General features: G+C 47.6%; 1 protein-coding gene across 1 annotated transcript in view; it reads left to right on the forward strand.

Annotated features, from left to right (window-relative positions):
* Window positions 1-22198, forward strand: part of POLR1B (RNA polymerase I subunit B) — a 185312-nt gene that overhangs the window by 9064 nt on the left and 154050 nt on the right. The window lies entirely within an intron of this gene.

Below are 22198 nucleotides of genomic sequence, written 5' to 3' on the forward strand. Positions count from 1 at the left end.
TATTCGAGGGAGGCTTCCCTTTCCTTCTCGGCAAAACGGAGGTCTCGGTCACCGTCCCCGCAAGGGGCCAAGGGATCCCACCGACCTTCCTTCACGAGGTTCGTCCAGGACATGGGACGTGCCCTTGACTTGGACTTACAATCTGACTCGAGGTACTCCAAGGAGTACCTGGCGGAGCTGGATATGTCTTCCCCGCCCCGAGAGTCCCTCCGGCTGCCGCTGAACCGGTACTCCGGCAGACCCTCATCAGGAACCTCGAGACTTCCTACATGGTGACGGCGGTCCCATCTAAAATGGAGTCTAAGTACCGAACGGTGCCTTGCTCGGGGTTTGAGCAACCACAGTTGTCCCACCAATCCTTACTGGTGGAGTCTTCTCTGAAGAAAGCTCACCCCTCTAGGATGTCCGCGGCAGTTCCTCCTGGACGCGAAAGCCGGACACTAGACAAATTCGGACGCCGTTTGTATAAGAACTCTATGATGGCCTCTAGGGTCCTGAACTATACTTTCACCTTTTCCTCCTACCTGAAACACCTCATTGGGCTGCTGGCCTCCTTCTCGAGGGACCTACCTGCCCCTTGTCAGGCAGCGTTTGGCCTCCTCCTCGAGGATTTTTCCAACCTCCGACTGCACTTGTTCCATGCCGCTTACGATGGCTTTGAACTGTCTTCCAGGGTCGCAGCCTTCGCGGTGGCCATGCGCCGACTGGTGTGGCTACGGCTCGTCGATATGGACCCTAACCTGCAAGATTGGTTAGCTAACCTCCCTTGCGTCGGGAAGGAACTGTTTGAGGACACCATCGAGGCAGCTACGAAACGGTTGTCGGAACACAAACATTCCTTTGCGTCTCTTGTCCGGCAAAAACCTAAACCGCAAGCCTCTCGCCCTTTCCGGGGATTGCCTCGCCGCTACCCCCAGAAGTCTACTCCGGCTTTTTCCAGACCGCCGCTGCGACGCCCCCAGGCTCACTCTAGGGCTCCACCAAAATCACTGCGCCTGCGAAGCCGTCTCCGTCCTTTTGACGTGATGAGCGGACGGGGGCGGGCCCCCTCCGTAACTCCACCTGGTCTCCTTCCCATCGGGGGCCGCCTACGAGCCTACTACCCTCGCTGGGAAGCCATAACGTCGGACTCATGGGTCCTTGGCGTGATCTCATCAGGGTACTCGCTCAACTTTCGGGAGGTTCTTCCTGACAGCCCGAGTGCGTGTCCTCCCAATCGAGCGCAGTTGTCCCTCCTCCTCTCCGAGGCACAGGACCTCCTTCGCCTGCGGGCAGTGGAACCGGTCCCCCAAAATCAAAGGGGCCAAGGGTTTTACTCCCGATACTTCCTGGTACCGAAGAAGACGGGAGACCTGCGCCTGATCCTGGACTTGAGGCGCCTGAACAAATTTCTGACGCGGGAAAAGTTTCGGATGCTTTCCCTTCCGATTCTTTACCCCCTGATCAACGAGGGCGATTGGCTCTGCTCCCTCGATCTGAAGGAGGCCTACACCCATGTCCCGGTGCACCCTGCTTGTCGCAGATTCCTCCGCTTTCAGGTGGGGGACCTCCACCTACAATACCGGGTCCTCCCCTTCGGCCTGTCCTCGTCCCCCCAAATCTTCACAAAGTGCCTCTTAGTGGTCGCGGCTGCCTTGCGCTCCCAGGGTCTGCAAGTGTTCCCCTACCTGGACGATTGGTTGATCAAAGCCCCGACCAGGGAGGGGGTTATCTCAGCGACCCGACAGACTATTACTTCTCTTCAGTGTCTGGGTTTCGAGATAAACTTCCCAAAATCCCAGCTATGCCCCTCTCAGTCCTTACAATTCATCGGGGCCGTGCTGGACACGATCCGTCTTCGTTCCTTCCTCCCCCCTCAGCGTCGGGAGGCGTTGGTAAATCTGAGCCGACTAGTCTCGAGATCGAACTTGGTCTCGGCACGACAGATGATTACGCTCCTCGGCCATATGGCCTCCACAGTCCACGTTACCCCGCTTGCCCGCCTTCATCTGCGGTTACCACAGTGGACTTTGGCATCACAATGGCGTCAGGATCGGGACCCGATCAACCGCCACGTGACAGTGACTCCTTCCTTGCAAAGATCGCTCCGTTGGTGGACCGACTCTTCGAATCTTTCCAAGGGTTTGCTCTTTCTCGCCCCTCCACACCACAAGGTCCTAACCACGGACTCGTCGGAGTACGCTTGGGGGGCTCATGTAGACGGTCTCCGCACTCAAGGTCTGTGGTCCGCAGAGGACTGTCGCTGCCACATCAACGTGCTGGAGCTTCGGGCCATTTACCTTGCCGCGGTGGCCTTTCAACACCTGCTTCACGACCGGGTGGTTCTCGTCCGCACAGACAACCAGGTGGCGATGTACTACGTAAACAAGCAAGGAGGGACGGGGTCTTGGCCCCTCTGCCAGGAGGCTTTGCGGCTCTGATAGTGGGCGGTCTCCCAAAACATCTCCCTTCGAGCGGTTTACATCCAAGGAGAACAAAACTGCCTGGCGGACAGGCTCAGCCGCCTCCTCCAGCCACACGAGTGGTCCCTGCATTCTCAGGTGCTGCGACAGGTGTTCGACACGGGGGGACTCCCCAGATAGATCTGTTTGCCTCCCCCGACAATCAAAAACTGCCTCTCTTCTGTTCAAGGATATACTCCCCGAACCATCTCGAGGCAGATGCCTTCCTCCTAGATTGGGAGGGAAAGTTCCTCTATGCGTTCCCGCCGTTTCCTCTGATTCTGAGGACGCTGGTTCATCTAAAATCTCTGAGGGCCACTCTGATCTTGATCGCTCCTCGATGGCCCCGCCAGCCTTGGTTTTCATTTCTACTTCAACTCAGTGTCAGGGAACCTCTACTTCTGCCTGTCTTTCCCTCTCTGCTATCTCAGAGTTGGGGTTCACTGTTACATCCCAATCTTCAGTCTCTTCATCTGACTGCTTGGTTTCTTTCCCCTTGACTTCCTCCCCTGTATCTCAGTCGGTCAGGGAATTGTTGGAGGCTTCTCGGAAAGTCTCGACTAGACTCTGCTATTCCCAGAAGTGGACTAGTTTCTCATCCTGGTGCTCCTCTCACCGCCAGGACCCGGTGTCGGTCCCTGTGTCTTTGGTTCTGGAGTATTTGCTCCATTTATCTCACTCTGGCCTGAAGACCAATTCCATTCGAGTACATCTCAGCGCCATTGCTGCCTTTCATCAGCCCCTGGAAGGGAAGGCTCTTTCACTCCATCTCTTGGTTTCCCGTTTCATGAAGGGTCTTTGAATGTTCATCCTCCCCTCAAACCGCCTCCGGTGGTTTGGGATCTTAATGTGGTTCTAGCTCAACTGATGAAACCTCCATTTGAGCCTATAAGTGTCATCTTAAGTTTCTCACTTGGAAAGTGATCTTCCTACTCGCTCTCACTTCTGCTCGGAGGGTTAGCGAGCTGCAGGCCTTGGTGGCGGACCCACCTTTCACGGTATTCCATAATGACAAGGTGGTTCTCCGCACTCACCCTAAGTTTTTGCCTAAGGTGGTATCTGATTTTCATCTCAACCAGTCCATTGTTCTGCCTGTGTTCTTTCCCAAGCCCCACTCTCATCCTGGAGAGGTGGCGCTCCACACTCTTGACTGCAAGAGGGCGTTGGCTTTTTATCTTCAACACACTCAGTCTCATCGAACAGTTCCACAATTGTTTTTGTCCTTTGACCCTAATAGGTTGGGACGCCCAGTTTCCAAGCGCACCTTGTCCAACTGGTTGGCTGCTTGTATTTCTTTCTGCTACGCTCAGACTGGTCTCGCGCTGCATGGTCGAGTTACAAGGCCTAAAGTCTGAGCGATGGCAGCTTCGATAGCTTTCCTCAGGTCCACGCCTTTTGAGGATATCTGCAAGGCTGCCATGTGGTCTTCGGTTCATACTTTCACCTCACACTACTGCCTGGATACACTGTCCTGGAACGATGGCCGGTTTGGCCAATCGGTTTTACGTAATCTGTTTTCTTAAATTGCCAACTTCCCTCCGCCCCTTTTTCATTAGCTTGGAGGTCACCCACATGTGAGAATACTTACCGTAACAAGTGTTATCCAGGGACAGCAGGCATATATTCTCATAACCCGCCCACCTCCCCGGGGTTGGCTTCTTTGCTGGATATGTGAACTGGAGACCACGAGGAGGGGATGCCCTCTAGTGGAGCAGGAGGCACACATGCGTGGTGCAGCACAGCAAGCTTGAATCTTCAATCAAGTTTGCTTGAAATGCTGTCCGCATCGGGGCTCCGTAGATGACGTCACCCACATGTGAGAATATATGCCTGCTGTCCCTGGATAACACCTGTTACGGTAAGTAACTGTGCTATATACTCAGATTCAGTCTTCTATTAAAATTCTCTAGCTGTTCAATTTTATGTTGAAGTAAAATCCTGTCCTTAACCATAGTAGCTGAAACTGCTTGCAACGATGAAATATCTTTATCTACTTTTTCAAATTTTTTGTTTATATCAGTTTGTAGATTTTGAACAGAAGTGATTACATCTTCTAGCTTACTTACTACTTTGGATATATCTTCTGCTGATTTAGTGGTAGCAACTTCAAGTCAGAAGGGTCTTCAGTATATTCTCCAATACTGCCGCTGAGGAATCGAAATGTATGGTTCCTCCTAGATATATCAACTCAGCAACCCGGTCAGCGTGGGGACACCGTGCTGATCAAGCTTTCGGCGCTCCCACATTGTGCGCTGTCCTGCGCTGGGTTCCACAGTGATCGATTGGGGGGAATAGTGATGTCTCAAGGCCCAAGGCTCCGGTGGCTCCTTCCAGCGGTGCAACAGCAGGCGAAACCCCCTCCTTCAACGACCTGCAAACTTGTTAGAAACCGGTCCATCAGCGATTGTCCAGGGGTGAAGAGGTCCCCCGAATAACGCCTTTGCGTTTCGTGTGGGGGCATGATTGAAATCATGCCTAGGAAAAACTTCCAAACTGAAGGCAAGACAGACTCCGGCTCTAACAGCTCTCGCGCCGCCTTCCTTAGCAACAGCAGCAGATGAATCCAGAGACCAATGGGATAGCACACATCTACCAGCAGGCGGAGATAGAGAAACTGATTAACAGGTCCTATTGGCTGGCACTCCTCCTGTATCTTTAGTATGCTCTATCTCCCAGCAGGTGATGGTCGCTATTCAACTAGCTCCTGAATTCTGGCTGTGACTGGAAAATTATTTTCTCCTGTTGAGGTTTATCTTCAGTGAGACTGCCATTCTATTTCTCCTGTTGAGGTTTCTCTTCAGTGAGATGGCAATTTTATTTCTCCTGTTGAGGTTTCTCTTCAGTGAGACAGGGTGTCTGGCTGAACGGTGCCGGCTTTAGGGGTTACACCTAGGCCCCCCCCCAGGTCCCTGCCTCACCCTCCCTCCATTGCTAGAGGATCTGACTGTGTCTTGATTTTTTTCTTCTTTCCCTTCTCTGTTTAAAAAAAAAGGGAGACCACAGTTGCTACGTTCTGCCCTGTTAGTGCTGCACAACCAGCTCTTACTGGCTTCAACCGGCCCTAATAACAAGCTTGTGAGTGTGTATGTGTTTTTTTTACTGTTGTTTGAATTTCAGGTTCTGTTTGGGAGTCTTAGTACTGTGGGTTCGGTCAACGTACGTTTAAGGAATGGATATTTTATTGAGGCTAAGATTTATGACTAGAAATCCGTTGAGGGAGCCGGGACTTTACCGCCCTTTGCATGCATGCGCTTGGTTTCCTTGTTGGTTAGAGTGTGGCAGTAGCGGTGCGATTTCATGCTCGCACTTGTTTTCATCGTTGGGTTTCAGTGCAGCAGTAGTAGTCCTGTTTATTCCGAGGCTCTCTTTTGTCAGTGTTTGTCGCTGCCATGTGCAGCTGATTGTGCAGGTGCCGGTTTATAGGAGCGCGCAGGGTTTCAGTGCAGCAGTAGTAGTCCTGTTTATTCCGAGGCTCTCTTTTGTCAGTGTTTGTCGCTGCCATGTGCAGCTGATTGTGCAGGTGCCGGTTTATAGGAGCGCGCATGAGATGGGACATGTTTTTTCCGGCGCTGTGGGAAGCACCACACCATTCTTCTAGTTATTCCCCGAGTCTGATTTTCTTTCTATGCAGGCTGCAGCAGGGTAAATTTTGTGGGGCTTGACTCCAACTATGTTTCTAGGAGCGTTGATGCAGCGGCCACGTGTCGGCAAGAATCAGGTGCGCGCTTGGGTCTCCGGCGATGGCGGGAGAGCTGCAGCGTTCCGGTAGTTTATTTCCAGCTGACTTTGGTCAGGATATACTGCAGCTTCTCTCCTTTCCGGTTCAGACAAGTTGTTCGTGTTTCACCAGCTTGTGGACAAACTTGGGCAGATTTATATGTCTATGTCTGTGTTCCTGCTGTATTCACTTGAAGGAAGCTGCTAGTTTAATTGGACTTGGGTTAGCACTCAAGGGGATTACCAGAGAGACTCTGACCTATGCTAGGTCACCCAGTCTCGGTTTGTCTCCGGACTGGGTTGACATACGGCAAATCACGGCACATTAAGAACAGCAGTAAGATAGTGCCCTGTATTTCACACAGGTATTTCATTGTCTCTCTTGGGGTCCCTGCAGATTGAGCCTTTGTCTGTTGGTAACTGTCCTTCTATTTGGGCCTCTGTGCTGCGCTGCATGTGTCTAGTAGTGGCATAGGATATATATGCCTAAAGGTAGTATAAACATTTTCCAAGTTCGGGCTGTCTCTATAGGCATAATGACACTTCGCATCTTCCTGCGGCCAGGAGTCTCTTTCCCTATTTCTGAGGGGGCCTGGACTTCAGATTTCCATGCTTATCACGCTGGTTTCTCCTGTCGCCATTTTCTCATGGTTCATGCTAGACGGACCCCCTGACCAGACAGGAAGGGCTGTACAGCTCCTTCTAACCAGGAGCCAGTTACCTATTCTTTTTTTTTTTTCAAGTATATTTATTAGCAATTGTAACAGGAACATACAACCAATAATGGTGAGAGCAGAGAAAAACAGAACTCAAACCTGCGGAGGAGCACTTGCTATGTGGCTGTTAGCCTCATCCCTGAAGCTCTCATTAGCGATGTGAGCTTTGTCTGATACCTGTTAGAATGCTGTTGTTTTCCATGGGGTGGTAGATGCAGCATCTTGATTGCGTCTAGTATGTATTCACTTTAAAGGACATACATATTTTGCTCACGTTGCATGGAGTTAGTACAGTATACTCCTTTTTACATTGCGAAACTTGATTTTTCCTAGGAGAGTTTCTTTCTTCTTACAGATCCTACAGTTCTCATCCTGCCGTTCCCTGACCTTCTGCACTTCATTCTGAGGGGATCTTGACTTCTTCCAATGACTCTTCAGGCTTTCTCATGAGGAGGAAGATGCTATAATGTCAGGTCAGGGGGCTGTGAACATTTTTCAGGATGCTTGCAACTTTGCATCCTCCTCAGGTTTCCAATTGGTTCTTGGAGTCTCTATGTTTTGTGTTTCCCTAAGTGTTACTGGTCCTCAGGGCAGTTCTTGTAGTTCTTCAGGAACTAAGGGACTTTGTTCCACTTACTGCATAGTGCCCAAGACGGGGGCATTGGGCAGGCTGGATCCCATTCTGCTAAATTAGTTTCTTAGGGTTACACATTTCTGCAGAAAAACTGGGAGACTATTTACATTTTCACTATGGACTCCGAATCGGCACTAGGTTTGCTTGCCTTTCTTGGAGCAGCGCTTTCGGTTTTGGCACATTTCATTTCGCCTACCAGAGGCTTCACAAATATTTTAGAAAATGTGGGCAGTGGTACTGTTTTGGCGCTACCAGGCAATTCACCTACTTTCTTCTTGACTGACTGCTTGATTCGGACGTCTTCCAGTCGGGCCATTTGACTGCCACGAAAAGGGTGGTTTCTTTTCCTCAGTTCTTTGGACGTGAATCTTCGAATTTGCACAGCACTCTTTTCTCCTGTACTATTTGTAGGTATATCGGGGAGATGTTTTTATTCATATAGGAGAGAAATGTGTTTCTTCCCAGAGACTAGGGCGATGGGTCGCAGTCTCAGGTTTGCATTCTTCTCCGGTCACCATGACCAAGAGTATCGGTTTCTGTACAGGTTCTAGGATCCATGTTGCTGACTCCACTGGGAACTTCCCATTATAATGCTACAGCAGTCGCTTTTGTTCCAGTGGTTCCCGGTATCTCAGGGCTCCAATTATTTGGTAGGCTCCTCAAGCATCACTCTTGAGCATAGGTATTGGACGTCAGCGCACTCATAAAGCTGCAGTTGCCAATTAAACTGCTAGCTTTCACTCAAGGTGTACAAAAATAACAAAAATATGGAAAATGATCGCATAACGCAAGGTTCACCAAAATATTTAATTTTATTGTTTTTATTTTTTCATCATGAAACTCAAAAGAATAAAGAATAGTTGCGTTAGCGGGAGATCGTTATAGTTGCCAAAATGCTGGCCTTCTGATAACGAGCTCAACTCGATACTTTGAAGCTCCCCATTATATACCTTTGGCCCAGTGTGACATCATTGGCTGTGGGCCAATCAAAACTAACAGAGGTGGTGTTTAAAGTTTAGACAAAGAAAATTCCTCTACATGTTTAAAAGTTTCAGAAATCATATTTGTTTTGTTTATATTCATTTCTGAATATACATTAACATTTTATAACATATCCAATATTCAAGAGAATCTGCATTTGTTAAAAGGGTGCTGAAATATTCTCAGCCTGCTTTGAACAACTAAGTTTCACGTTACACCTAAAAAAGTGTTGAAAACTGGTCAGCCTTAGAGGAAAAGGAGAAGGAGGGGCTGTTTCCCTCTCTCCCTGAGCTGACAGCTTCAAATTTCACTGATCCTCACACAGAAGCCTTTCTAACTTAACCATTTCCAGATGCTGCTTTAGGATTTTTCCTTAGTGTTCTTTTTATAAACCATTTCATTTTTAGTACCCCTTCTTTGACAAATCATTCACTCTGTATGATTTGGTGGCTCCGCGAGATTTCTCTTTTCAAAGGAATGCCTCGGTCTTTGCTGGACTAGCTCATGGTCACCAAACCTCCCGGGCTGTCGGGTTGGGGAGCTCGGTGCCTTCCATCCTCAGCTCCAGGAGTCTGGTCTTAAGAGGCGGCTCAGTACTTGTTCATTCTTGTGAGGTTATCAAATTTGCTGATGACACCAAACTCTGCAGCAGGGTTAGAAACACGGAAGACTGCGAAGACCTACAAAGGGACCTAACGAGACTGGAAGACTGGGCAAAAAAGTGGCAAATGAGTTTTAACGTAGAGAAATGCAAGGTCATGCATGTAGGGAAAAAGAACCCGATGTTCAACTTCAAAATGGGGGGAACACTGCTAGGGGTGAGTAACCTGGAAAGGGACCTGGGGGTGATGGTCGACTCATCACTGAAACCATCGGTGCAATGTGCGACAGCCTCAAAGAAAGCAAACAGAATGCTGGGCATCATCAAGAAGGGTATCACGACCCGGACGAAGGAAGTCATCATGCCGCTGTATCGCGCAATGGTGCGCCCGCACCTGGAGTACTGTGTTCAATACTGGTCGCCGTACCTCAAGAAGGACATGGCGGTACTCGAGGGAGTGCAGAGGAGGGCGACTAAGCTGATAAAAGGTATGGAAAATTTTCCATACGCTGACAGGTTAAAAATGCTGGGGATGTTCTCCCTGGAGAAGAGGAGACTTAGAGGGGACATGATAGAAACCTTCAAAATCCTTAGGGGCATAGAGAGAGTAAATAAGGACAGATTCTTCAAACTGAGAGGAGCCACAAGCACTAGGGGTCACTCGGAGAAATTGAAAGGGGACAGGTTTAGAACAAATGCTAGAAAATTCTTTTTTACACAGAGGGTGGTAGACACATGGAACGCGCTTCCGGAGGAAGTGATAGGCCAGAACTCTGTACAAGGATTCAAGAAGGGTTTGGATAGGTTCCTGGAGGATAAGGGGATAGAGGGGTACAGATAGAACTTGAGGTAGGTTATAGAAGTGGTCAGAAACCACTTCACAGGTCGCAGACCTGATGGGCCGCCGCGGGAGCGGACCGCTGGGCGAGATGGACCTCGGTCTGACCCAGTGGAGGCAACTTCTTATGTTCTTATGTTCTTATTCTTCTACTCTGGAGCATGGTCAGGCTACCATTTCTGGAGCTTCAGACCATTCTTCCGGAATGACGCTGAAGGTCTTTTCAGTCAGTATTATGATGGAGGTATTTCTCTACAGCCTGGGCAGTAGGTGATGTACTCAGTTGGCAGGTAAAGTTGTGGTTCTACTTCAATGGGTGGACCCTCATCTTCCTCTTCTGTTGGCAGATCATTTTATGGGTCAGGAACAGAGTTTGGATAGACTTTGTCTCCGCAAAATCTGAGCATGGCCCATTTATTGTATGTTACAGTGTTCAGCGCTGTGTACACTCTAGAAAGTGTAAATGTTAGTAATAGTGATATCTTCTACATCCTGGATATTGAGAATTTTGGTTCAGGTGTTCCAGCTCTTTTTATGGAAGTGAGATCTCCTGGAACTAGACCTCTTGGCCTCGTCTCGAAATTCTAAGCTTCCTAGCTTCTTCGGCGGGCACAGGGAGTGGGAGTCAGAGGGGGTAGCAGTGTGTCTTCTTTCTCGCCTCTGGTTTCTCTTTTTTCAGTGTTTTCCGCTGGCTGATAATGGCTTGGATTTGCCATCTCAAGCTCGCTTTCAGGGCACAGTATTTGTAGAATCTCTGGATTGGCTGCGCCATCCTTGCTATGCAGATCTGATGAGTCTTTCGACAGCCGGACTGTTGAGTTTCTTGGTATCTACGGATTTGCTCATCTAGGGTCCGATCAACATGGATATTCATACTACTTTGGTATTACGACCTAGCTTTTGAAAAGTCATGGCTGATGTGTAAGGCTTATGCGAAGCAGGTTGTTTCTTCTCTTATCCAGGCGATACAGACATCTTCACCTGTGGCTTCTGCTTCCTTTTGGAGGTTTTTCCTTTCTCTGGTACTTCTCAACATTTGCACCCTTCCAGAGTTCTGTTTTGGCACAAGTGTATTGTCAAGGGCTTAGCATTCAATTCCTTTCAGTTTCAAATGCCATTCTTAGCTTGTTACAAGGGCTAGGTATATTGCTCTTCGCTTACTTCTCAGCTTCATGTAGTTCAGTTCCTAAACGGAGTACGGTATATTCGTACACCTCTTAGAAAGCCCTTTCCGGAGTACAGTCTTAAGGTTCTTCTTCGCAGTTTACTTAAGGCTTCATTTCATCCTTGTGTTTTAAGACTCTAAAGGGCTGTGCTGTTGAACACGGGGTTTCTTGTGGCCATGGCTTCAGCTCGGCGGTTTTCTGAGTTGCAGGCCTTGTTTAGCGGGGATTCCTATTTTTGATTTACAAAATCTGGAGTTCAGACGGTACCACAATTTCTTTCTAAGGAGGTGTCATCCTTTCTTTTATGACACTCACTTTTCCTTCCTTCTTCCTGGGAGGAGAAATGGGGAGATGTGCTTTTATTCACTGCTTTTTTTGAAAGTGCATAGCGTTCTCTGCGAGCTAGGTTTCTAACGACTTTTAGTTGTTTAGATCACCTTTTTGTATTCTTCCTTTTGGAGCAGCAGCGTGTCTGGCCGGCTCGTTCCATTCCCAAAGCTGTGGGTTGGTGGCTCCTTGCGCTATCCACAGAAGAGCCGGCCAGACACGCTGCTGCTCCAGTGGCGTACCAAGGGGCCCCGGTCCACTGTTCTCTCTAGAGTGCGGCTCGTCTAGAGCAGTGGTGCCCAACCTGCTTCCCTTCCCTTCTCAGGCCGGTACCGTGTTATTTGATCTCCCTGCTTCTCTTCGGGGCCGACCAACTCTCGCCACCCGACGTCAATTCTGACGTCGAGAGGACGTTCTGGCTAGCCAATTGCTGCCTGGCTGCCCAGAACGTCCTTTCCGACATTAGAATTGACGTCGGGCGGCGAGAGTTGGTCGACCCCCTGGAGAAGAGAAAGAGGGAGATCTCGGCCTGTTCCCGATGGCGACAGCAGCAGCAGCCTATTCCCCGGCGGCGGTGGCATGGGGGAGGGCAGGAAGGAAGGAAGAAAGAAAGAAAGAAGGGGGGGGACAGGGAGTCAGAAACAAAGCAAAAAATGGGACACTGTCACCTGCCGGGGCCTTTGTAAGATTAAGGAGGACCGCCGATAGGGGGTAGCACAACCCTGGCGTGGCTCCCAAAGGGGGAGACCTCACTGGTGCCTCAATACCCTAGGCTTCGCTCAAATAAAGCACAGCGAGCCTAGTTGAATCAAAAATAATGTGTCAAGTTTAATTTATCGCCTAACACATAATCATTAGAAAACTCAAAATTCAGATAAGGAATCATTAAAGTCCAAGTTTCCCTGTTCAAAAAACCCCCCACAAATAAAAGACTTTTGTCTTACACTCAGTTCCGTGAAAGCAGAGCAGGGTTGCTATCAGGTAAATTCACAGTCCCGGTTTTACTGCTCTCCTTGTATTGAAACACAGTCTCTGAAGAAACACATCAAAATTAGTCCCATAGGAAGTCCTTAAGAATTGCGCTTGCACCCTGGACTTTCAATTAAAGACAATCCGGTTTCTTCACCAGGTATTTACAGGTTCTTTCATAAAGTAAACTTAAAACATGCAAAGCAAAAAAAAACTCTAGCCTCACTGCAGGCTCCTGTTCTTTCAGCACTAATTAGCTTACAGTCTTTCCCACTGCTGGGCCACAGAATTGTTGGATCCCCTTTCAATATCTAGCTTCAATAAGCTCCCTCTGAAACCCAACCCTTGGTTCTTCGGGGTTCCTACCCCAATTCTGTGAGTCCTTAGAACTTAGGTGGCTTAATTGGGAAACTGCTTCACAAGCCAACAAACCTTCCCCAGTTCCTCTGAGCTTCTGCACAGCTGTAGTGTAGTGAGTTAATCAGGCTGCTGCAGCACTGCTCTGGGCTTGTCTTTAAAAAAAAAACATCAAAAATAGCTTTCCATTAATCTTTTCCCTTATTATTCTTACCTGCAACCAGCTCCTTACCTGCAACCTTTAGTGGAAAGCTGCCAAGCCTACATCCATGGCTTCCTCCGTATCGGTCTCAGGCATGCCCCATTCATCCAGTTCCATGTTTTCCACCATACCCAGCTGCTCGGCTGGCTCTTGAGGCAGGGAATCCTCGCACTCCATAGGTTCTGGAGCGGGGTCTGGCCTTTGCCTGGCCCGGAGAACCTTCTCTGCCAGCTCCTGGTGTGCTCTCCCCCTTAATGCTCTGGAGAGCTGCTTAAGAGGCTTTTGGCCACGCCCTGCACTCAGTGTGTGTGTGTCTAGCTTGCATGCTCTTGGGCTCCCCTCCAGGTTACCGGGCAGAATACTACTGGGAACCTGGTTTAACCTACTAATGTGACTCAGGTTTCTCTTGGGCCGTGGAGTTAACTTATACTCTGGGCATTGCTCCGGCTCAGAAGGCTCAGGACAGGCAGCACGGTTTTCAGGATCTTCTTCCTGATCGTCCTTAGGCAGACTCTGGTCTCTAATACAGGCTTGAGACCGGGGTTTCACTTTGACATGACCGTCGCGTAGGGCGGAAATGTCACAACACGGAATCAGAGAAAGACAGACATAGAGAAAGAAAGAAAAAGTTGGGGGAGGGAATGAGGTCTGGAGGAGAGGAAGCATACAGGAGGCTGAAAGAAGAGAAGAAATATTGGATGCACAGTCAGAGAACATAAGAACATAAGAAATGCCTCCGCTGGGTCAGACCTGAGGTCCATCGCGCCCAGCAGTCCGTTCACGCGGCGGCCCATCAGATCCAGGACCTGTGCAGTAATCTTTTATCTATACCCCTCTATCCCCTTTTCCAGCAGGAAATTGTCCAATCCTTTCTTAAACCCCAGTACCGTTCGCTGCCCTATAACGTCCTCTGGAAGCGCATTCCAGGTGTCCACCACACGTTGGGTAAAGAAGAACTTCCTAGCATTCGTTTTGAATCTGTCCCCTTTCAACTTTTCCGAATGCCCTCTTGTTTTTTTTATGTTCTGAAAGTTTGAAGAATCTGTCCCTCTCTACTCTCTCTATGCCCTTCATGATCTTGTAAGTCTCTATCATATCCCCTCTAAGTCTTCTCTTCTCCAGGGAAAAGAGACCCAGTTTCTCCAATCTCTCAGCATATGAAAGGCTTTCCATCCCCTTTATCAGTCGTGTCGCTCTCCTCTGAACTCTCTCGAGTAACACCATATCCTTCTTAAGGTATGGTGACCAATACTGGACGCAGTACTCAAGAGACTGATGAAATTACCAAACAAAGGTAGGAAAATGATTTTATTTTCAATTTAGTGATTGAAATGTGCCAGTTTTGAGAGAGAAAAGATATTAAACTTTAAATGTGAGGGCTGCAGAAAAAATAGAGTACTTGGAGGGTCGCAGAAAAAATAGTTAATGTCTTATTAAAGAAATGACAATTTTGCATGAGGTAAAACTCTTTATAGTTTATATATCTTTCCTTTTAACTGTTAAAGGAAAGTTTTATAAACTATAAAGAGTTTAACCTCATGCAAAATTGTCATTTCTTTAATAAGACATTAACTATTTTTTCTGCGGCCCTCCAAGTACCTACAAATCCAAAATGTGGCCCCGCAAAGGGTTTGAGTTTGAGACCACTACTCTAGACCAATGCCTAACTATGAAGGAACAAGTGGACTCCCTATTCAGAAAGGGTTTTCTTACACTCTGGAAACTCAGATCCATTAAATCATACTTCGATACATCTACATTCAGAATCCTAGTGCAATCCCTCGTACTGAGTCAACTCGACTACTGCAATATCGCCTATCTAGCAATCTCCCAAAAGAATATGAGACGACTTCAAATAATACAAAACGCTGTGGTCAGGCTAATCTTCGGGCTGAAGAAATTCGACCACGTGACACCTTACTACCGGCAGTTACACTGGCTGCCAACGGAAGCACGAGTAAGGTTTAAATTCGCCTGCATCTGCTTCAAAGTACTCTATGGACTTGCCCCCAAGTACATAACAGACCTTTTCTCATTTTCCAACAACAAACGCAAGAGAAACTCACACTCAATTCATTTCTCCCCCAGTTAGAGGTTGCAAATTAAAAAAACACCACGACACCTTCTCTCTCACCAAGCAGCCCTATGGGGTAAAGACCTAGATCAACTGCTTTCGCCCACTACCTACGAGGAATTTAGGAAGCGCCTAAAAACATACCTATTCCTGAAATACCTAAACAATTGATCCGCCTTCCCCTCTTTCTCCCCAAGAACATTCTCCCCCTACCATACCCCTACCTTTACCCCCTCTCCTCTCCCCTCCACCCCCTACCTCTATCCTCCCCCCTCCCGAGTCCACCTGAATCTCACTGTGATACATACACTGTAATCTATTATCCTTATAATATTGTTATTTTTCGTTGTTATTTTCTAAAACATGCTGCCTATTCCAAACAGGTCCGCTCAGACAATGTACATCTTATACTCTTGCTAAGCAAATTGTATTTCAATATTCTTGATTTCTTACAGTCTATGCTATCTGTACTTCATATGTATATCTGCATATTGTGTTTCGCTGAATGTCCAGCTCTCTTGATTGTAAACCGCCTAGAAGTCGCAAGATTATGGCGGTATAGAAGAATAAAGTTATTATTATTATTATTATTCTTTACGCTTGCTTGATGGCAGGGAAGCGGTTGGTGAAAGAACTTCATGACCATTCCGCCAGAACGATGGCTACTTCTTGGACTCGGTCCAGAGGTTATTTCCTTGGAGGAGTTTTGTCTCGTGGCTACTTGGTCTTCCGAGAGTGCTTTCTCTCAGCATTACTGGTTAGATGTGGGGGCGCATGCGGTAGATGCGTTTAGTGCTTCGGTTGTTGCGGAGGCGGCATTTGCTTCCCACCCAGATGGAGGATTGCTTTGCTACATCCCATTGGTCTCTGGATTCATCTGCTGCTATTGCTAAGGAAGGAAAAATTATGTTCTTACCTGTTAATTTTCTTTCCTTTAGACGCAGCAGATGAATCCAGAGCCCCACCCTTTCTGGATATTGTCTTGTCGTTTTTTTCTTTTCCAACTTTCGAACTTTGTTATTATTGATTGTTGTATTCTGTATTATTGCCTTTTGAGATTTGTTATGGGAAAGAAGTTTGTTACATGCTATGCCTATTGATGGTTACGGATGCTTGGGCAAGGAGTAGAGTACTGCACGGGAATGGGGATGACAGGAATCCTGCAGGGATCCCGCAGGTTCCCCCTTCGGGTCACGGGGATCCTGTGGGGATGCCCCCTAGGGTCGCGGGGATCCCGTGGGGACGCCTCCGAGGGTCGCGGGGTTCCTGCGGGGTTAGATGCGAGGCTCGTCTTCTCTCTACCTGCCCTGCCGCAGCACACAGACGATCGGAATGGAAGTCTTCCACGATGTCAGCGCTGACGTCGGAGGGAGGGCTTAAGCAAAGCCCTCCCTCCCTCTGACATCAGCGCTGACATCAGAAAGACTTCCGTTCCGATCGGCTGTGTGCTGTGATCGGCAGTGGCGTATCAAGGAGGGCAGTCCGCCCTGGGTGCAGCCTTAAGGGGGGTGCACAGCCGGCCAGGTCCCCTTACCTTCGTGGCGCTTCCTCCGACCGACCGACAACAGGCCCAGTCCGACAAACCTCCCTGCCCTGTAGCTGCGAATCTAAATTACTTTCTTACAGCAGCTTCAATACTCCAGCTGCTGTAAGAAGGTAATTTAGATTCGCGGCTACAGGGCAGGGAGGTTTGTCGGACCGGGCCTGTTCTGTTGTCAGTCGGGCAGGGAAGCGCCACAAAGGTAAGGGGCAGGGAGGGAGAAAGGGAGGAAAGGTGGAGTGGAGAGGAAAAGACGCTTAAGGTAAAACTGAGGGGGGAGAAGGACGCTGAAAGCACTGGGGAAGACAAAGGGGTGGAGAAGGATGCTGAAAGGAAATGGGGGAGGGGAGAAGGACGCTGAAAGGACATGGGGAAGATGGGGGAGGGGAGAAAGACGCTGAAAGGACATGGGGAAGTTGGGGGAGGGGGGAGAAGGACGCTGAAAGGACATGGGGAAGATGGGGGGGAGAAGAATGCTGAAAGGACATGGGGAAGACAGGGGGGAGAAGGACACTGAAAGCACATGGGGAAGACAGAGGGGGGAGAAGGACGCTGACAGGAAATGGGAAGAGAGAGTGGGGAGAAGACGCTGGCAGGGAAGAAGACAGAGATGCCAGACTATGGGGGGAGCGGAGGGAAGAAGATGGGTGCCAGATCAATTTGGAAGGGGAGAGAAAGGGAGAGGCACAGTAACAGAGCAAATGGAAGACACAGAGAGAAGAGAGATAGTGGATGGAAGGAATTGAATGAGAACATGAGGAAAGCAGAAACCAGGCAACAAAGGTAGGAATAAAATTCTATTTTTTTTTTTTTTTTTTTTTGCTTTAGGATAAAGTAGTATATTAGTTGTGTTGATAAAAATTTATAAACATTAGAGGCTCTGGTAGAAACCCGTTTACAAAGTATGTATTCTTCCCAATTAATATTTCCAAATTAATAAAGTCTTTTTGCTTATTTGTAAATGAGTTTCTACCAGAGCCTTTAATTCAGTAGCATAATTAAATGAAATAACTATTTCTGTAGTTTATAGGGATGGGTGGGGACGGAGGGGATTCCTCATGGGGATGGGTGGGGACGGGTGGGATTCCTCGCGGGGACTGGTGGGACTTTGGCGGGGACGGGTGGGATTTCTGTCCCTGCGCAACTCTCTAGCAAGGAGCTATACTGGAGATACAGGAGTGCCAGCCAATAGGACCACCTGTTAATCAGTTTCTCTATCTCTGCCTGCTGGTAGATGTGTGCTATTCTTCTCTACTTAGCAACAAATGCCTCATCTTCTGTAAAAATCTGAGGTTCTTTCAAGATCCTTAAACCTCTTGGAGTTCTTTCAACTTTACACTATTCAACTAAAATTGAACTATTCAACTCCATATTGATCATATTTTTCATCATTTTTGTAATTTTTAGATTAATATCTGGATTAACTCCTGGGGATAGAGATTCAAATTGTGTTGGTACAGTAAGAATAGTACCAGCCAAATCACTTGAGAAGCTAAAACCAGTCTTCCACATATTAGTGGCCATCTTCAATTTCAACTTAGTAAACACTAAACCAGTATGGTAGATGTAAAGGTGAGGCCTCAATGGAGACAACCACAGCAACCAGCAATGTAGGTTTCCAAAATCATCAAAGTCTATACCCCTGACAAGCAAAATCAGGATAAGGATCTTCTCATTGCCTCCTGATATGTTGTAACTTATCAAAATACTTCTGTATCACTTCATCTATCGGGGCATACTAGAGACACTGCATTAAAATGATAAGTAAAAATTATTTTCTATCTACTAGTCTTTATTTTTGGATGAAGTGATACTGAAGTATTTTGATAAGTTAAATCATATCAGGAGGCAATGAGAACATCCTTATCCTGACTTTGCTTGTCGGGGGTATGGACTTTGATGATTTTGGAAACCTATATTGCTATTCTGTTATTGCATCCAAAGAGTGAAGATATTGGTTGCTGTGGTTGTCACCCCTGCTCTAAGCCATCTTGCAAAATGATGATGCCAGACCTTGCACAGTATCCTGGGATGCATTGCACAGTCAGTAAGCCAAATAAGACACAGAAGCATGAGCAAGTGGGCATCACTCCTTTTTCTAGTGAAAAGTATGTGGGAGAGGGGTGCATGGGGAGAAGGGTCTATTAAACTTCCAAGCAGTGTTCCTCTAAACTGTGTACTTGTGCATACTCACCTGGGTTAGGAAAGGTTGCATTTACCTAGTGACTATGCACAAAATTTTTGCTGGCTTTTTTAACTGTAATCATAAGCTGTACTGCACATATCAAGTCAAGGCTGAAGACATGCATGCATGCGAAATGTTTTTCATGCCCACATGGGTCAGCAAAATTAGAGAGAACTTTGCTTCCAGGGATTTATTTTTAGCCTGTTTGTGGAGAGTTTCCACTAGATCAGTGTCTCTCAAACTTTTTCAAGCCGAGGCACACTAAATGTAGTGGCCATGGCTTCAGGCACCCAGAAGTGCGTGGGCATCACCGTGATGACATCACGCGCATGTGTGATATCATCACGCTGTGCAGAGGACCATCCGCGCATGTGCAGAGGACCTGAAATGCCAGTAAAGCGTGCCGGCAGGGAAGTCTAACAAATAACAACTGAGTAAACCCCAACCACAGACCTCCCAAACTCCACCCTAGACCCACCTAAGCTCTTCTCCAGATCCCATCCCCTTTACTATTTGTAATGAAATTTTTTCCATTCATTTTTCATATACACACAATATACACAGCAGATATAAATTCTCAAACCTGACATATTTCAATCACTATATATAAAATCATTTTCCCTACTTTTGTTGTCTGGTGACTTAATTTTTCTGTGCCCTCATCTGGAGTACTGCGTCCAGCACTGGTCGCCTTACATGAAGAAGGACACAGTACTACTTGAAAGGGTCCAGAGAACAGCAACTAAGTTGGTTAAGGGGCTGGAGGAGTTGCCATACAGATTAGAGAAACTGGGCCTTTTCTCCCTTGAATAGAGGAGATTGAGAGGGGACATGATCAAAACATTCAAGGTACTGAAGGGAATAGACTTAGTAGATAAGGAAAGGTTGTTCAGCCTCTCCGAGAGGGCACTCTCTAAAATTGAAAGTAAGGAAGTTCTTCTTCACCCAGAGAGTGGTAGAAAACTGGAACGCTCTTCCGGAGTCTGTCATAGAGGAAAACACCCTTCAGGGATTCAAGACAAAGTTAGACAAGTTCCTGCTGAACCAGAACATACGCAGGTAGGGCTAAGTCTCAGTTAGAGCGCTGGCCTTTGACCAGAGGGCCGCCGCGTGAGTGGACTGCTAGGCACGATGGACCACTGGTCTGATCCAGCAGCAGCAATTCTTATGTTTTATGTTTTCAGGGCCTTCTTATCCACTGACTGTTTTTCTCTCCGTCTTCACTTTCTGCCTTGAAGGTACAACAATGATTGGCTGGTGAGGTTTTTGGGGGAACTTACTCCACTTTTTCCTCTATGTCTCTGAGAACAACCTTCTTATTTGACAAATTATATTAACATAAGTTTGAAAAAATTGTTTGAATTTAATATATTTTTTCATGAAAGCGTGTTGTGTATTATAACTTGCATCCATCTTTGGCATTAACTTAACATTCATTATTTCCATTTTTTTTGCTTTCTTCTCAAAATCTACTTGTCCATATCTTTCCTTCCTATCTCTCTCTCCTTCTCCCCCTATTTCCATGGTCTGACATCACTCTCCTTCCTTTCCCCCCTTCCCAGTCTGGTATCTCTCTCCTCTCCTTCCCATAATATGGCATCTCTCTTTACTACTACTACTACTACTACTACTACTACTACTACTACTATTATTATTATTATTTCTATAGCACTACCAGACTTCCCTTTTGCAGTCTGTCTCCCTTCCCTTCTTCCTTTCTGGCCCCCTTCCCAGTCTAACATTTCTCCCTCCTTTCCACCAGTCCAACATTTTTTCTCTCTTCCTCCTGCATGCTTCTCCTCTGGTCCTCCATCCCTCCCCCAACCAACATCTCTCTCTCTCTCCCTCCATGAGTTCAACTTTTCACTCTCTGCCCTCTCCCCCTTCCCCAGAGTGTAACATTTTTCCTTCCTTCCTTTCTGTCCTTCCTATCCATATCGCCCTCTTCATGAATCCAACACTTTCTGCCTCCATTCTTTCTCTCTCTGTCCTTGCCTCTTCCCTCAAGTGGCATCTCGCCTTCCTACCCCCCAACCCAACATGCTCTCTCCGCATGCACCATCTCACCTTCCCCTCCAGTGTGTAGCACCTTTCCTTTCCCTCCCTTTCTGCTAGGTCCAGCAGCACCTCTTCTCCCTTCCTTTTACCTCCTCCCTGTCCAGCAGTACCTCTTCTCCCTTCCCTCCTCCCCCCCTCCAACAGTACCATTTCCCCCTTCCCTGCTTCCCATGTTCAGCAGTACTCCTCCCTTTCCTGTCCAGAAATACCTGTCCTGTCACTGCTAGCGGCAGCTCACTGTGTACTTTTAACTACGGCACACAGCTGCCATTAGCAGTAGTTTAGCCCGGTTTCATCAGCCAGTCTCGGGGCCTTTGCTAGGCCAGCCCACTTCAATGATGCAAAGCAGGCCACCCTAACAAAGGCCCCGAGGCTGCCTGATGAAACCGGGCTAAACTACTGCTAGTGGCAGCATTGTGCCGAAGTTAAAAGCACACAGAGATGCCACTGCTGGTCCGGGGACACGGAAATGAGGAAGACAGGAGTGCTGGGGGTGCGGAGATGAGGAAGGCAGGAGTCCCGGCAGATATGTGCAATGGTAGAAGTCGCCTGACACAGGTCTCTTCCTGTCCTGTGAGCCGCGGCACACTTAAAATCTCAAAAGGCACACAGTTTGCGACACATTGCACTAGATTACCAGGAATATTTTTGGGTTGTGTGTAGGGAGAGGGGACCAGGAACATATCTGAGAGCGGTTGGTTGCTTTCTGGGGTCAGGGTGGGGAATTGGGGATTTTACGGGGGTGGAGGTGACATGAAGCAGTGTGTAATGGAACATATATTGGGGAGGAACAGCTAATAGCCACATTACCTGCCTTTTAAATAGGATGTGCACTGGTATACAACTTGGGAGTTTGCACAAGGTTAGCTTCTGCACAGACCCCTTTTCTGTATCTCATGCCCAGAAAACTGAGCACAAATGTCATACCAGTCACGTGCTTTAGTCTACACTAGCTTTCTGCACTGGGCACTCATCTTTTCTTTGTCTCTCATCTCCTGGTTCATGTATTGCCTCTTTTCCCATTCCTCCTTCTCCATGTAACCCAGCATCCATCCCCTTTCTCTTCCTTTCTCCCAGCCTCCCCAACATTTACTTTTCCTGCCAAAAGTAACTCAGTAGAGGGTGCTTGCCCACTGACGGCTCACCCTCTGTCCCTTCTGTGCTAGTACCACAAGCATGTTCTAAACCAGTGTTTCTCAACTTGGTCCTAGAGTACCCCCTTGCCAGTCAGGTTTTCAAGATATCAAGTTTAAGCTTCAAGTTTATTTTTGATTTGATAAATCGCTTATTTAAATTTACTAAGTGAGATACAATTTTGGTAAAAATGTAAAAATACAGTTAAACATAATATTTACATATTAAAATAATGGGTTAGACCAACAGACTTACAGA

Source organism: Geotrypetes seraphini, chromosome 3 (genome assembly GCF_902459505.1).
Source record: "Geotrypetes seraphini chromosome 3, aGeoSer1.1, whole genome shotgun sequence".
Lineage (NCBI taxonomy): Eukaryota > Metazoa > Chordata > Amphibia > Gymnophiona > Dermophiidae > Geotrypetes > Geotrypetes seraphini.